The following is a 12,886-nucleotide window of genomic DNA, read 5'->3' as shown; positions in this document are numbered from 1 at the left end:
ATTTCTATTACGATCAAATAAAATGATAATTTTATTACGATACTTTTTAATATAATATCAAACGATTTGATAAAAGTCACTGGGATATTCCGAACGCATAGTACGTGTATACACATATAGTAGTAGATATAGTTTTAAAGTTCGCTAGTCTTCATACGTTATCCATCCGAGTCTGGCATTTTACAACAAGCTTACGGAAAGGAAAATAGAAAGAAAGAAAGAAAGATAAAAGGGGAAAAAAAAGGAAAGAATGATTGGTAGGAAAAGGTGTGCGAAAGGAGTAAAAGTAAAAGAGAAAGAGAAGAACGTAGTAGCATCTTATCTCTCGCGTCGAAAGTCGTTCCGAGGTAAACCTCTCCTTGGGAGAATTCCAGAATAAACAAAAATGGAGGCTCAGCCTGCTTTATATCCCGGGTAAAGTCTGACGGGAAAAAGAATCCAAGAAACGTGAACAAGCTCGTAAATCAAATGTGTCTGCACTCGGTATACGAGAGTCGAATCCGTAAACCTTACGCCCCTTTAATCCCGCATCCATTATTGGTATGTCACGAATAAGAGGGTTCCTCTCCATCACCATCTCGCCATCGTCTTCTCGCAGCTGGATAAAGGGTGAGCTTTCTCTCTCTCTCTCATCGTCGTCAGGGGAGGGAGGGTGGGCGGACAGGGGATTTGAGTTGCGCCTGAGTCAGGGGGGGGGCTGTTTTCTCTCCTTCGTTCGCGGTCATGCATTATTTCCCTGGCGTGGCACGCGATGTGGATGGCTCCGGGCATTCCAAACGTTTGATTGAAAATTTCTTCAGACTCTGGAATGGTATGTGCGATGAGCTTCGCCCCTGGTACGCCGAGACCGACGCTTTTATTCGCGGAAAGCTTGAAATCGCGAGAGAAGAAAAAGAGGAATAGGAGAAGGAAAAGAAAAGGTGGAGAGGAACGCTGGGATAAAGAAAATGACTCGGCTCTCTCTAGTGTCATCCATTTCGAGGACAACCTTTCACAATCTTTTCCTTCTTCTTCTTCCATCGTCCTTTTACCTATCTTTCTTGGGATCCTTGAATCCTTTTAAATGATAAGTCACCGCGAAGTATGAAATTATTCTTCAAGTCTGATAAAATCCTTAACCGCGGATTTCTATTTTGTCTTGGCAATTCGTAAAATCTCGAGAAATATTCCACTTGTTTTACTTTTTTCTTTCTTTCTTTCTGTTTCCACTTTGATTCAAGTTCGAAGCTACGAAGCAAAGCGTCTTTTGCTCATCGATGAAAGAGAGAGAGAGAGAGAGAGAGAGAGAGAACAAGAGAGTGTAAGACCAAGAGTTAGATCCTCTATCTTTCTTTCCCCTTTTTCAACGAAACTTAACTCAAAGAGTTACATGAAAAGTTACAGACGTTAAAAAGAAAATACAGAGAGAGTATGAAAGAGGGAAGAAAAAGTAAGGAAGTTTTAACATAGACCTGGTGTTGGTAACGCTTCTAACAGTATGATGTAGAGAAACTGCAGAAATTACCGGCAATTACATGGACGATTTATTAACTTTGAAAAGTAGCTATCTCGTAGTGCAGGCTAGCGAAACGAGGCGAACGAATAACCGAGGCCCCATTCTCTTTCTCTTTCTCTCTTTCACTTTCAAACGGAGTAAGTACGCGTCGAAATATTGTAATGAATGCGAAATAACGAGCCACCGAGCGAGGAGAAACGAAAAGCGAAGTGAGAGGGATGGGAAAGAGAAGGGTGGAGGGGTAGGGGGTAAGTGCAGGGGGGTGGGGGTAGAGAGAAGAGATATCGTCTGCAATTACGCGAATTAAAAAATTAACCGACGCTTTAGCCAGTAGCTCACGGAGAATCCATAACTGCGATAAATCGTCCTACCACGGATTTTCGTGTCATTATAATATTAATTATTATCGCTCAGAGTACCGTGAAAGTTGTCGCGCAAATATTAATTAATTAAACTGTACCCAAGTAACGCAGACGCTTTTCCAGCTAAAAACGAATTACCTGAATAAAATCTAACAGCCTTGTGTCCCTACTTCTCTCTCTTTTTTTTCTCTCTTTTTATCTGATGTTTTAAGAATAATTAAAAAACAACAAATAAAATGATATCATAGTTTAGCGTATATAGAATTAACATAATTAGAACGCGATAGTAACGTATTAATTCCGTTTTTTTTTTTTATCGAACGAAATCGTAATTGGTATTCTCGTAAATAACGAAGAAAGTTGGTGGGAGGGGGGTATCCCTTGCGAACGATATGAGCATAGGATAGTAGGGGGGGGGGGGAAAGAAAAAAAGAAAAAAAAGAAAAAGTGTTCATTAATTAATTTACGAGACATTTTAGGCAGTTGGCAGTGCGCGTTTAATCATTATGATGTATATTAGTAGCGGCGTGGAACAGAATAATACCGATGATCATAAAGAGAGAGAGAGAGAGAGAGAGAGAGAGAGAGTAAGAGAGAACAGTCGATCAGGATAGGTGGGCGTTAATGGAAAATGAAATTGTGGCTCGAGTATTAGTAAGAGAATTTGGGATTATCCGCCGCTTAATGGAAACTCTATTAACGACGGGCATATTGTTTTCATCGACGAACCGAGTTGAGGATGTAAAAGGATCGCTTGATCTTTACTAAGTAAAATAGTTACGTCTAATCATTAGAAGCAGATTCTTCTTCTTCTTCTTCATTTTATTCTATGTTGTAATTCGTGACGCCAATGCTGATCATTCGAATGGTCTTGATTAATTTGAAAAGAAAATTATCGAACTTTGATTGGGGAATCCCTTACTTCGAAAAGTGTCGATTCCTTCGAAAGAAAGAAAAAAAGAGAAAGAGAGATAAAAAGAGAGAGAGAGTGAGAGAAAGAGAAAGACATTTTAGTTAGTTTTCGTATTGGCAAAACTAAAGTTCAAGTAAGAAAGTTCGAACGCTTATATTCGTTAGAAACGGTTAATTGCGACGTTGCGATAGTTCGAGGATGCATTTCCAAGAGTTTAAATGTCATCTGGATCGATCGGTCGTTAATCATTCGATTTAGAAGATATCCGTCAGCAGCATCGAAGAGTGAGTATATCGGCCGAGCTTTCGTTCCAGATCAAAAACTCACCCCTCTTTCTCCCGCCATCGGGGTTGGATTGAAAATTTTTTTTAATCGCCCGGCTACTTTACGCGAACGAAAAAGAAAAAAACAGAAAAAAAGGGGGATAAAAATGTATTTGCGAGACGGGGGAGATGGAGAGTGTTATATGGAAAAAAAAAAAAGAAAAAAGAAAAAATAGAGAAAAAAAAAAAAGAAACGGAGAAAAAAAGGAGAAGGGTTGGTTGGACGAAGGAGGTGATTGATGCTGGCGAAAAGTTAAAACGGCCCGCTTAAATCCGTTTACAGAAAATTAATGTTTCGCTTGCTCGATAACTCGACATAATACCTCTAGCTCTTTGCAAAAGCAATTTCTCTGTAGAAAAGTTCCTCTCTCTCTCTCTCTTTCTCTCTCTATGTTGATACCAATGCAGCTGGTACCGTACCAGTTGCGTGTTACTTTTGACACGACGTTCGTTATTCAAAGCAAGTAACACGTGCCTCCAAAATATCCTCCCGATCCTACTATGATCCTAGTTCTCTATTCTACGGTATTACGGTAAACAAGTTCCACTTTTGGAAGAAGCCAAACTACCACCACCCCTCTTTCCCTTTTTCTTTAACAAACGAGTCTTTAAAAACACTCACCATGTTTTTCTATTTTTCCTTGAAGAAAATCGATGTGTTTTCGTTCTCGTCTTTATTTGTGCTATAAAATGCACTTGAAATGTGTATACCGTTATCTGTGATCTATCGAGTATAGTAAAATATTTCTTTTTCATTTAATTAATCTTTCGACGACGTAATCGTGTTGATATATTCTTTTTTTTTTTTTTTTTTCTTTTAATATTTCTTAGTCGATCACACGAATGGAGGGATTAATCTTTTCCTGCTGTTATGATTTCATAATGAATGAATTTTATCCGTCGTTAAGGTTCTGCTTTTCTTTCTACAATAATGATCGTCGTTATCCGTTTTTATCTTGCCCTGTACTTTGAAAACCAATGTTCCGTTAATCGTGCTTTTCTATCGAATCTAATCTACGGATCAAATTTCCATTTTATAGCTTAACCATTGGCTACTTGTAAAATCATATTGTACCGAGTTAATGTATGTTATTTTATCTTCTTTCATATTGTAACTGGACAATTAATATATTTCATGGCTTAGCTGGTTATTTCATAAAATAACGGACTTCACATTTTAACAGTAACATATATACATATATGCTTAAAATATTAAAATTTCATTCTCTAAATTTTCTATATAAACATTTTAATAATCTTACTATATAACACGTATGCTTATTTTATTGATAAAATTTGATATTTAATATGCATACACATTTACATACATATCTGAAATATTAAAATTTCATTACCCGGTGAAATAATTTCGAAAACTAACTCTTCAACTAGAAACACACTTGATTAATACGGAAAACATCGACTGTATAACGTTTTTTACTAAAAATTTTTAAACGGTTTAACCTTTCTAAACAAATTTTCTTATCGTCGATAATTAGAGAAAATAATATATAAAAGGAGATCAAGTATATGAACAACGACTTGCTGTTTTTAGATAACGCTTTTGGCATAATTATGATTGACTTACATTGATTGCGATTATCACTGTTTTCCAATAAGAAAATAGTTCAGTGATCGTCCAATGTAATGCCTTGATATTTCCATACTCCTTACCAATCTTCTTCGAATGCTGAAAAATGTAAAAACGGTATTAAAAAAAGTATCAAATTTATTTCGCATATACACGTGCGTGTTTTATTACTGTGCAAATGATGTGCATATGTGTATGTGTGTGTATGTACTGTTGGCAAGTGATGTATATGTATATACATTTATTAATTAGAAAATCGTTAAAAAATAGGATAGAAAACATTGTATCTAATGTAAATGAGTCAAAAAAATGTATAATACGTACGGTAGGAACAATTCTAAACACGTCACGTTGGTAACCGAGAGGAATAATGATTGAGAACGGTAGAGGTGTGTAAGAGGTCAAGTTTATCGAAAGAACAATTTTTTGATCATTTAATGTTTTGTTTATACGTATATACATACATATCTCACTCCTCAGCCAGTATTTATATTCGAATGTTTTTTTTATTCCATTAAACATTTCGTCGTCGAGTTATAACCTTCGTGTACGTTCGCTGTTCGTCGATTGTATTCGTAACTTTGTTCGTAATTTATTGTCAGTCTTATTCGACGCGTCGAGATGTATACATATGATATTAGAAAAGTGTCAAATTTATTTCGCGTATACGCGCGCGCGCGTGTGTTTTTGTGTATGGGTGTGTGTGTGTGTGTGTTTTATTGCTGTGCAAATGATATGGATAGCTGCGTAGGTGTGTCTACTGTTGGTAAGTAATATACCTACATATATGTGCGTACGTGTATATGTCAGCGTTGCAACTAAATATTTCACGAATTTTACGAACTAAAAGTTAATATATCTTATCTTTTCTTTTTTTGTATTAATAATCGAATATACACGTTTAAAAAAGTCGCACGTTCCTTCGTAGATTTCGTGAGTAATAATAATAATATACAGATAATTCCATTAGAAGCGTTTTGACATAGTTATCGCAGTAAGAAATATGTTAGCCCGTCTTCGCCGACTATATTTCTTGTCTACGAAGATGAATATAGTATCATAATCGTGATGTTTCTTGGCTTAAATTATCTAGCTTATCGTAGGGTTAACTTAATAGGTGTATATATATACATGTATAAATAGAGTTACGTAAGGTAGTATACGTACTTGTAATTATCTTCGAACGTAACGCTCGTATATCACGTGGAGGAAGTGAATTTGTTTTATTATATCGTTTTACTTCAACCTATCTGAATCGTTTAAAAAAAAAGAGAAAAAAATAAAAAAAAAGAAACTTTCGACGATTGTAACACAACAGTTGCACGCTAAACTATACTTATAAACCTATTCTTAAAATTTATTCTCAGCCTACTTATTTTTATGTTGTATCAATCTTAGAATATCGAACTTTCTCTTTGGCTCGTTTAAATACGCAACTGATAATAATTAGTAATGATAAGAAAAAAAAAGAAATAGCTAAAAAATGGGTTCCAACGTAAGAGGGAGGGGGGGGGCCGTTCGATGCCTTTTAGTTACCGAACAAATCCCGACGACCAAGAATTCATTAAAGTGTAACGACGGCACCTCAACGTCATTACAAACTTCACTCGACTACTTCGTAATGGTTACATCGTCCACTAGACAAATTCTCAGACGCGTAACGACCGTCCCGATGAGGCAATCCACTCCGAACTTTGAAACTTGTCCCCTTCTAGTGCTGTTATATCAACGGAAGTCTTAATTCCTATCCGACTATACGTATATACATACGTCCAGAGTATTCAACGGTGAATCTTTAAACGAAGGTCAAGCAATGAGTAAGGAATAAAAAAATGTAAAAAAAATGTCTATTTCTATACGACCACGCCCATATCAATGAGGTAAAATAAATATCTTTTAGTTAATCAAAAACAAAAAAATATATCTGAAGCTTGTCATTATCATCTAACTTTTTCCTATAAAAATATCTTGATTTACTTCGACGAATATAATAGGAGAAGTTACGATAAGAGTTTACAAGTAGACTGGGGTAGGAAAAAGATGAAGAAAGAAGGAAGGAAGGAAGGAAGGAAGGAAGTAAAGAAGAAAAAAAGAAAGAAGGGAGGAGTTCCATGAGGAAGAGAAGCCTATCTTCAATCGCAATCGATAGTGTAACCGGGCTCTGAAGTCTCTGGGCTTCGGTACGATATTTAAATGTCAGACACATAACACGCGTTCGCCACTACTACCATAGGGATAAAAGGGTGGTAAGAAGAAGGGCTCGGTATAGGTCGCTTCTATATACTATAACCTAACATTTCTACCTTACCCTTGTATTCCAAGTTTCGAGGAAACGACCCTTTCTCTTTCTTGCGTGTGTATTCGCACGTGCGTGTAAACGAACACATATATATATATATATTATGAGAATGTAAATAAGTATTACACGCATTTTCATGGTAGAGAATAGACGTATACATTGAAACGTTGTTAAACTTTGCCTTTCTACCATGTTGCTGGTAAGCATATAAGATTCTCTCTCTCTCTCTCTCTCTCTCTCTCTCTCTTTCATTTACGTTGCTAACACTCCTTTCCACGAAGTCTACATTCTCCTCCTCCTCGTCGTCGTCGTCGTCGTCGTCTTCGTCTTCGTCGTTGTATAGTCGGCACCTTTGCTGGTCATTTTGTATTCTAGGAGAATGTTGAAACTCGTGGAGTCAAGGGAGCAGCCTCCGCAAACGGACCGAAGCCAATTTTCCTCGGCTGGTTGCTGACTGACTTCTTGGCTGTATCCCTTTTGTACAAAATTCGCGCGCGGGAAACGACTCGCGTTAAGATCTTTACCGAGCAAACGTTATTAATCCGAGAACGGGCTTACTTTTCCACCTGAATAGCTTCCTTTCGACCTTACCGACTCGTGAAAAAGGTAAAAAAAAGATGAGAGAGAGGGAGGAGGAATACGATGAGGATAGAAAAGCTAGGAAACGAGTTGAGAGAAAAGGCCTTATGTATATATACACTTACGTATATACATACATATCGTTGATAGAAAATGTGTGTGTGTGTGTGTGTGTGTGTGTGAGAGAGAGAGAAAGGAAGAGGTCGAAAGGCGAACGAGAAGAAAATTCAATCGGATAAATAGGTGCAGGAGGAGAAGAAAAGTAAGAAAGTTTGGACTTTTTCTTTCTCTTTTTTCTTTCTGCGAAAATGAGAGAGAATGAGATGGGGGGAAAAAGAAAAGCGAGGTTAAGCTTACGCGATACGACGACGACGACGACGACAAGGAGCCATGGCAATGTTGCGGCCATTACGTATTCCCTGGGAGAGCCAAGCTGCTTTCGCGAGAAAAGGGCCAAACCCAATTTTCCTCGAGTGCGCGCGTCCCTTCTCTTCCCTTTGTGTTCGTCGCGCGAGAAACCTTCCCTGTTAAGATCTTTTTATGGAGCGCGAACGATATTAATCCCAGAATGGTGAAACCATATCTTGGATCTAGCCGTAGAATAAAAGCAGCAGAGCAGAGCAGAGCCCTTGTGCTTGCTGCTTTCCTTCTTCCTGGGCTTTTTTTTGTTCTTACCTTTGAAAAAGAAACTATGTCGTTACTACACGGTAAAGCAATTATTTTCTATTTTTCTTTTTCTTCGTTATTCGATACCATCGATTGCGTTTAAAACATTGTATCGTCTTTTCAAACTTTAACATTCTTTTAATTTTGTTCTTTTCTTTTCATTTTTGTTTGTTTTTTTTTTTTTACGATTATTTCGTTAAACATACCGTTTCATATGTAAGTAAATACGTGGCAACCGAGGAAAGAAAATAAACGAGCTTAGCGAGCTTCCGTAAGTAGGTAGATAGGCAGAAAGTTTATGGCTAATTTTGTCTAATTTATGGTAAGCCGTAGTCGCGGTTACGATTGAATAGGATCTTGTCACGCATTCGCTTCGACGATATTCCAACACCCTGTACACTCCCACATCCCCGTTATCCTCTCCTCCCCTTCACCCTTGTCGACAATCCCCGACCGATTAACGGGAAAGAGAGAAAGAGAGAGGAGGAGTCCACAAGCAACGTGCGCTCTCACGTTTCTGAATTTAGGGTTAACGAAATTCGTTTTCCGACCTAGCATAGCTGACTGCTGCTAGCTTTTACGATCGTCTTCGTAAATTTGGAAACGTCTTAGAACGAACGAACGAACGAACGAACGTAACCTACGTTCTTTACCGGTAATAGGATTATTAATTTGCATTTTGAAAGAGCTCAGAAATCGCTTCTTGGTAGAAAGTCAACGCGTTTCTCGAGTAGAGAAGCCTAAGCAAGCTAACTTGGCTAGAAAAGAACAAACAAAACAAAAAAAAATAAAATACGAGGATGCTACGATACTTCTTCGAAAAACCCCTCACTTCGATCTACAAGATTCATCCATCTTCGAGTGAAAAACTTGCCGGATGTATCCGTACGTTGTCGTCGCGAGTTTTCTATTAAAAAAGAGAAAAGAGAAAAGAAGAAATAGACAAGAAAACAAAAAGAAAAGAAATGAAAGGAAAGAGTTAGGTGGTGATGGTGGTGGTGGTGGTACTGTTAGTGGGTGAAGAATAACGGGGTTAGGGGGAAAGGGACGAAGTGGCGTTTTTCAGATAGAGAGAACGTAAAAACCGTTTGAAAGATAAGAGTCGTTCGAGAAGAAACTTTTCTTTTTCATTACCCGCTCGTATCTCCGAGTTCTCTCTCTCTCTCTCTCTCTCTTCGTTGTTGGAAAAACAACTTTTACATTTTAAAAAGTAGGTACGGTAGGTTAGAAATTGTACCGCTCCGAGCATTTAACAGCTTTAAACCCACTGCTAGCTAGTGTTGGTACTGTTCTGGTGCCACCGGTGCTATTTGTGCTGGTGCTGGCTGTTCTTTTTCTCGTTCGCGAAAATGACAAATTCATTCGAAAGTCTCCATAAACGTTTTCCCTTTGCGCCTATTCGAAAGAGAGAAAGAGAAAAAGAAACGTAGACGTAGCCCAAAGTACTCGTAATTTATTAAAAATGTCGTATAAACGGGAAATTTCTTCTCTTTCCTTACGTTTCTATATTCGATCGTAGTAGTATAGTCGTGTCAGTCTGCCATCTAACTTCTATTTCTTCTTCTCTTCATCTCTCTCTCTCTCTCTCTCTCTCTCTGTAAGTTCTACAATTTTCAAGGGTCTCATCTCCGAGTACGAGAGCAGGTGACTATAGAACGGGTGACTCGTTTACTACTCAACTCACTTTCTTTCGCTATTTACATTCGTTTCTCTCTATGCATGTAGTCAGCGCGTAAAACGATCGAGTATGCGAGGGAAAAAGGAATGATTCGAAGTAGGGATGGGTGGGTTGGTTGTGATGGTAGTGGTGGTGGTGGTGTTGATAAAGGAGGAGAAATAGAGATCGTGTAAAGAAGAAGAAGAAGAAGAAGAAGACGAAGAAAAAGAGAATGAGAGTGAAAGAAAGAGAGAATCGAGCTTGCTCGTATAAGAATCTAAAAAGACGAAGACGAAGAAGAAGAAGAAGAAGGAGACGAAACGACTCCCCTGGGTGTTTCCCAATCAGCCAGACTCCAGAAACTCAACCGTGAGCAACACCAACCACTATCCTCTAAAATGCCTTCCTCTCTTTCTTTCTATTTCGCGTATTTTCTACGTTTGCAGTTCTCTAGGAGGGTGCCCAACCCGCTAATGCGCGCACACAAAGAGGAAAAAATAAGATAGAAAGAGAGGAGAAGAAAGGGACACGTGTATACGCTATTAACAGTTTATATATAGAAAGAGACACATTTATATGTTGGTTGTATATATGTACATCTATACATATATTGCAAGAAACAGTATCTACCTACATAGATACCTTCCTAAACTCGCATACTAACGTGCTTTGCCATCTCGGACTCCATTAGTAATCTTTATGCGATCTGTTAACGCTTCGTACTAAGGCGAAAGGTCCTTCGAGGCTTTTTCTATCTTCAACGTCCGTCGTTTACACTTCCGAACGATCCTATCTCTTCCAAGTTTACCTTCGTGCTCGATATAAACGCGAAATGTTTCCTTTCGTCCTACTCTCCGCGTTTCGTCTTTCTCCTCGTTATTGTCTTCGGCCATTTTTAAAATAGTTCCGATTATTAGAAAAGACAAATGCCATTTCCTTTCTCTCTCTCTCTCTCTTAATGTTTCTATCTAATTAAACTATTAACCTGTCCGTCAACTTTTAAAAATAGGTCTGAACTTTTCAGGCAAATTACAGTATTATTTTTAAAACTATCAATATCCTCATTAAATTTTTCCCAACGAATAATTATGACTCGATGTTTTATTTCAAAATATCATTTACAATTTTATAAAGAGATTGTTAGTTAACGTATTATATATATTTTCCTTTTCTGTTAGAGGTAAGGAAAATGACACCTATCGTATCGAGTGGTTAATCGAAGATCGAAGATATCCCCTCGGATTAAATCATAGTAGATCGTTGATCGTTCAGGTAACAAAGCGTTGTTCGATGAAAGCTTTACTTTGACAATCGCACGGTGAGAATCAGTGAGAAACGAAGAGAGACAGAGAGAGAGAGAGAGAGAGAGAGGGAGAGAGAGAGAGTAATGCGAGTTACAAACTCACCTTCCATGGTTGTTGTAACACTGAAAAGTTTTGTCCTCGTGCTTTGTCACGCTAGCAACCTTTGTGTTTAAACGAAGTTCTTCGTATCGAATTCATTCGAATACCATTACTCTTTTAAATGCGCCATTGGAAACACTTCTAATTCGGTCGAAACTGTGACTTCCTAACGTTCCTAACGTAATTAACATTAACAATGAATCTTAGATTTTCAGACAAAAAATAATATAAGTATATTAAAACATCTTGAAACATAATTTTAATATTATAAAAATTGTTAAAGCAGACTTTCTGCATGTATATAAATTTCTAAATGTTAGTATATACATATACACAAATAAAATATCTTAGTTAACGAATATTATATAGTATATACCGTAATTGTAAAAAAAAGACTCTCTCTCTCTCTCTTTCTTCGAGAAGAAAAGAAAAACATTATATTATACATATGCAACTCTAACAAATATATAAATGATCTCATTTAATTTTTCGTTTAATGAGGGGGGAAAGAAAAAATATGGATAGCTTTAGTTGAATAATTTTTCGGTCAGATAATCCCGAATAATTTTATCCACTGTAATCTTGAACGAACTTGGACTTTGAATGAGAGAAGGTATCCCCTGTATCTATCTCGCGTGCGTTGGGATTTCCAAATATTACAAATAGCCTCCCTTATCCATGCGTACGTATGCGTGTACATATATATATATACATATATATACGTACAAATGTATATATGTATTTCATTGGAATCTGCCATTCATTTGAAAGGTAGTTAGACAGAAACAGAGAGACGTGCCGTAGCCGTCACCGTCACCGCCACCGCCGCAGGCGCCTAATGCGTCCGTGTAATTTTCCTGAGTCTGCCATACAATTTGGTGAAATCTAATCTAATATCGTACACGTCTGTAATACCGAGGGTATATGAGGTCAATTGCGCGGCAATAGCTCGCTCTCGTGTACAACAACGCTTGTCAACCTTCTCGTGTTTGCGGATCCGTAAGTAATACCAGAGTGAATGAGAAAGAGAGAGAGAGAGAGAGAACTATGTGTGTGTGTGTGAACATATATGTACGTATGTATGTATGTATGGCAGGCAGCCTAAAGAGGGGGATCAGGACTCGTGCATCGAATGTTGCGGACGTGGCTTGAGGGACACAGTCAACACGAAGTTTGCGATCGTTTCTCCGATCCCGCAATCCTATTCCTCTTCCTCTCCCTTCTCCTCATTTATATATATATATAGATATATATATGTGTGTATATATATATATATATCTTCCTTGCACACAAGTTGTTCGTTCATTCGAACGAACCTATCGATCCCTCCAATCGCCTAATTGTCCTTCGCTTCGTTACTCTCCACGTCAGAGGATCTCTAACAACAGGAAACGTTTCACTCTGATATCGTCTCTTGATCGTCATCCTGATCAGCCAATCCTGACGTCCTTCGATTTCTACGATCTTTTTCTTCTTCTTCTTCTTTCTCTTCTTGTTTTTCTTCTTTTTCGTAAGAGAAACGTTATTTGCCTTGGTTGGTGACCGTCACACGATACACGATATCTCTTTCTTTTCCTTTATATATTGTCTCTTGTCTT

This window comes from Polistes canadensis, unplaced genomic scaffold (genome assembly GCF_001313835.1).
Source record: "Polistes canadensis isolate GaletaPanama2010 unplaced genomic scaffold, ASM131383v1 scaffold_20, whole genome shotgun sequence".
NCBI lineage: Eukaryota > Metazoa > Arthropoda > Insecta > Hymenoptera > Vespidae > Polistes > Polistes canadensis.
The sequence above is the reverse complement of the archived record's forward strand: the minus strand, read 5'-3'. Positions refer to the sequence as shown.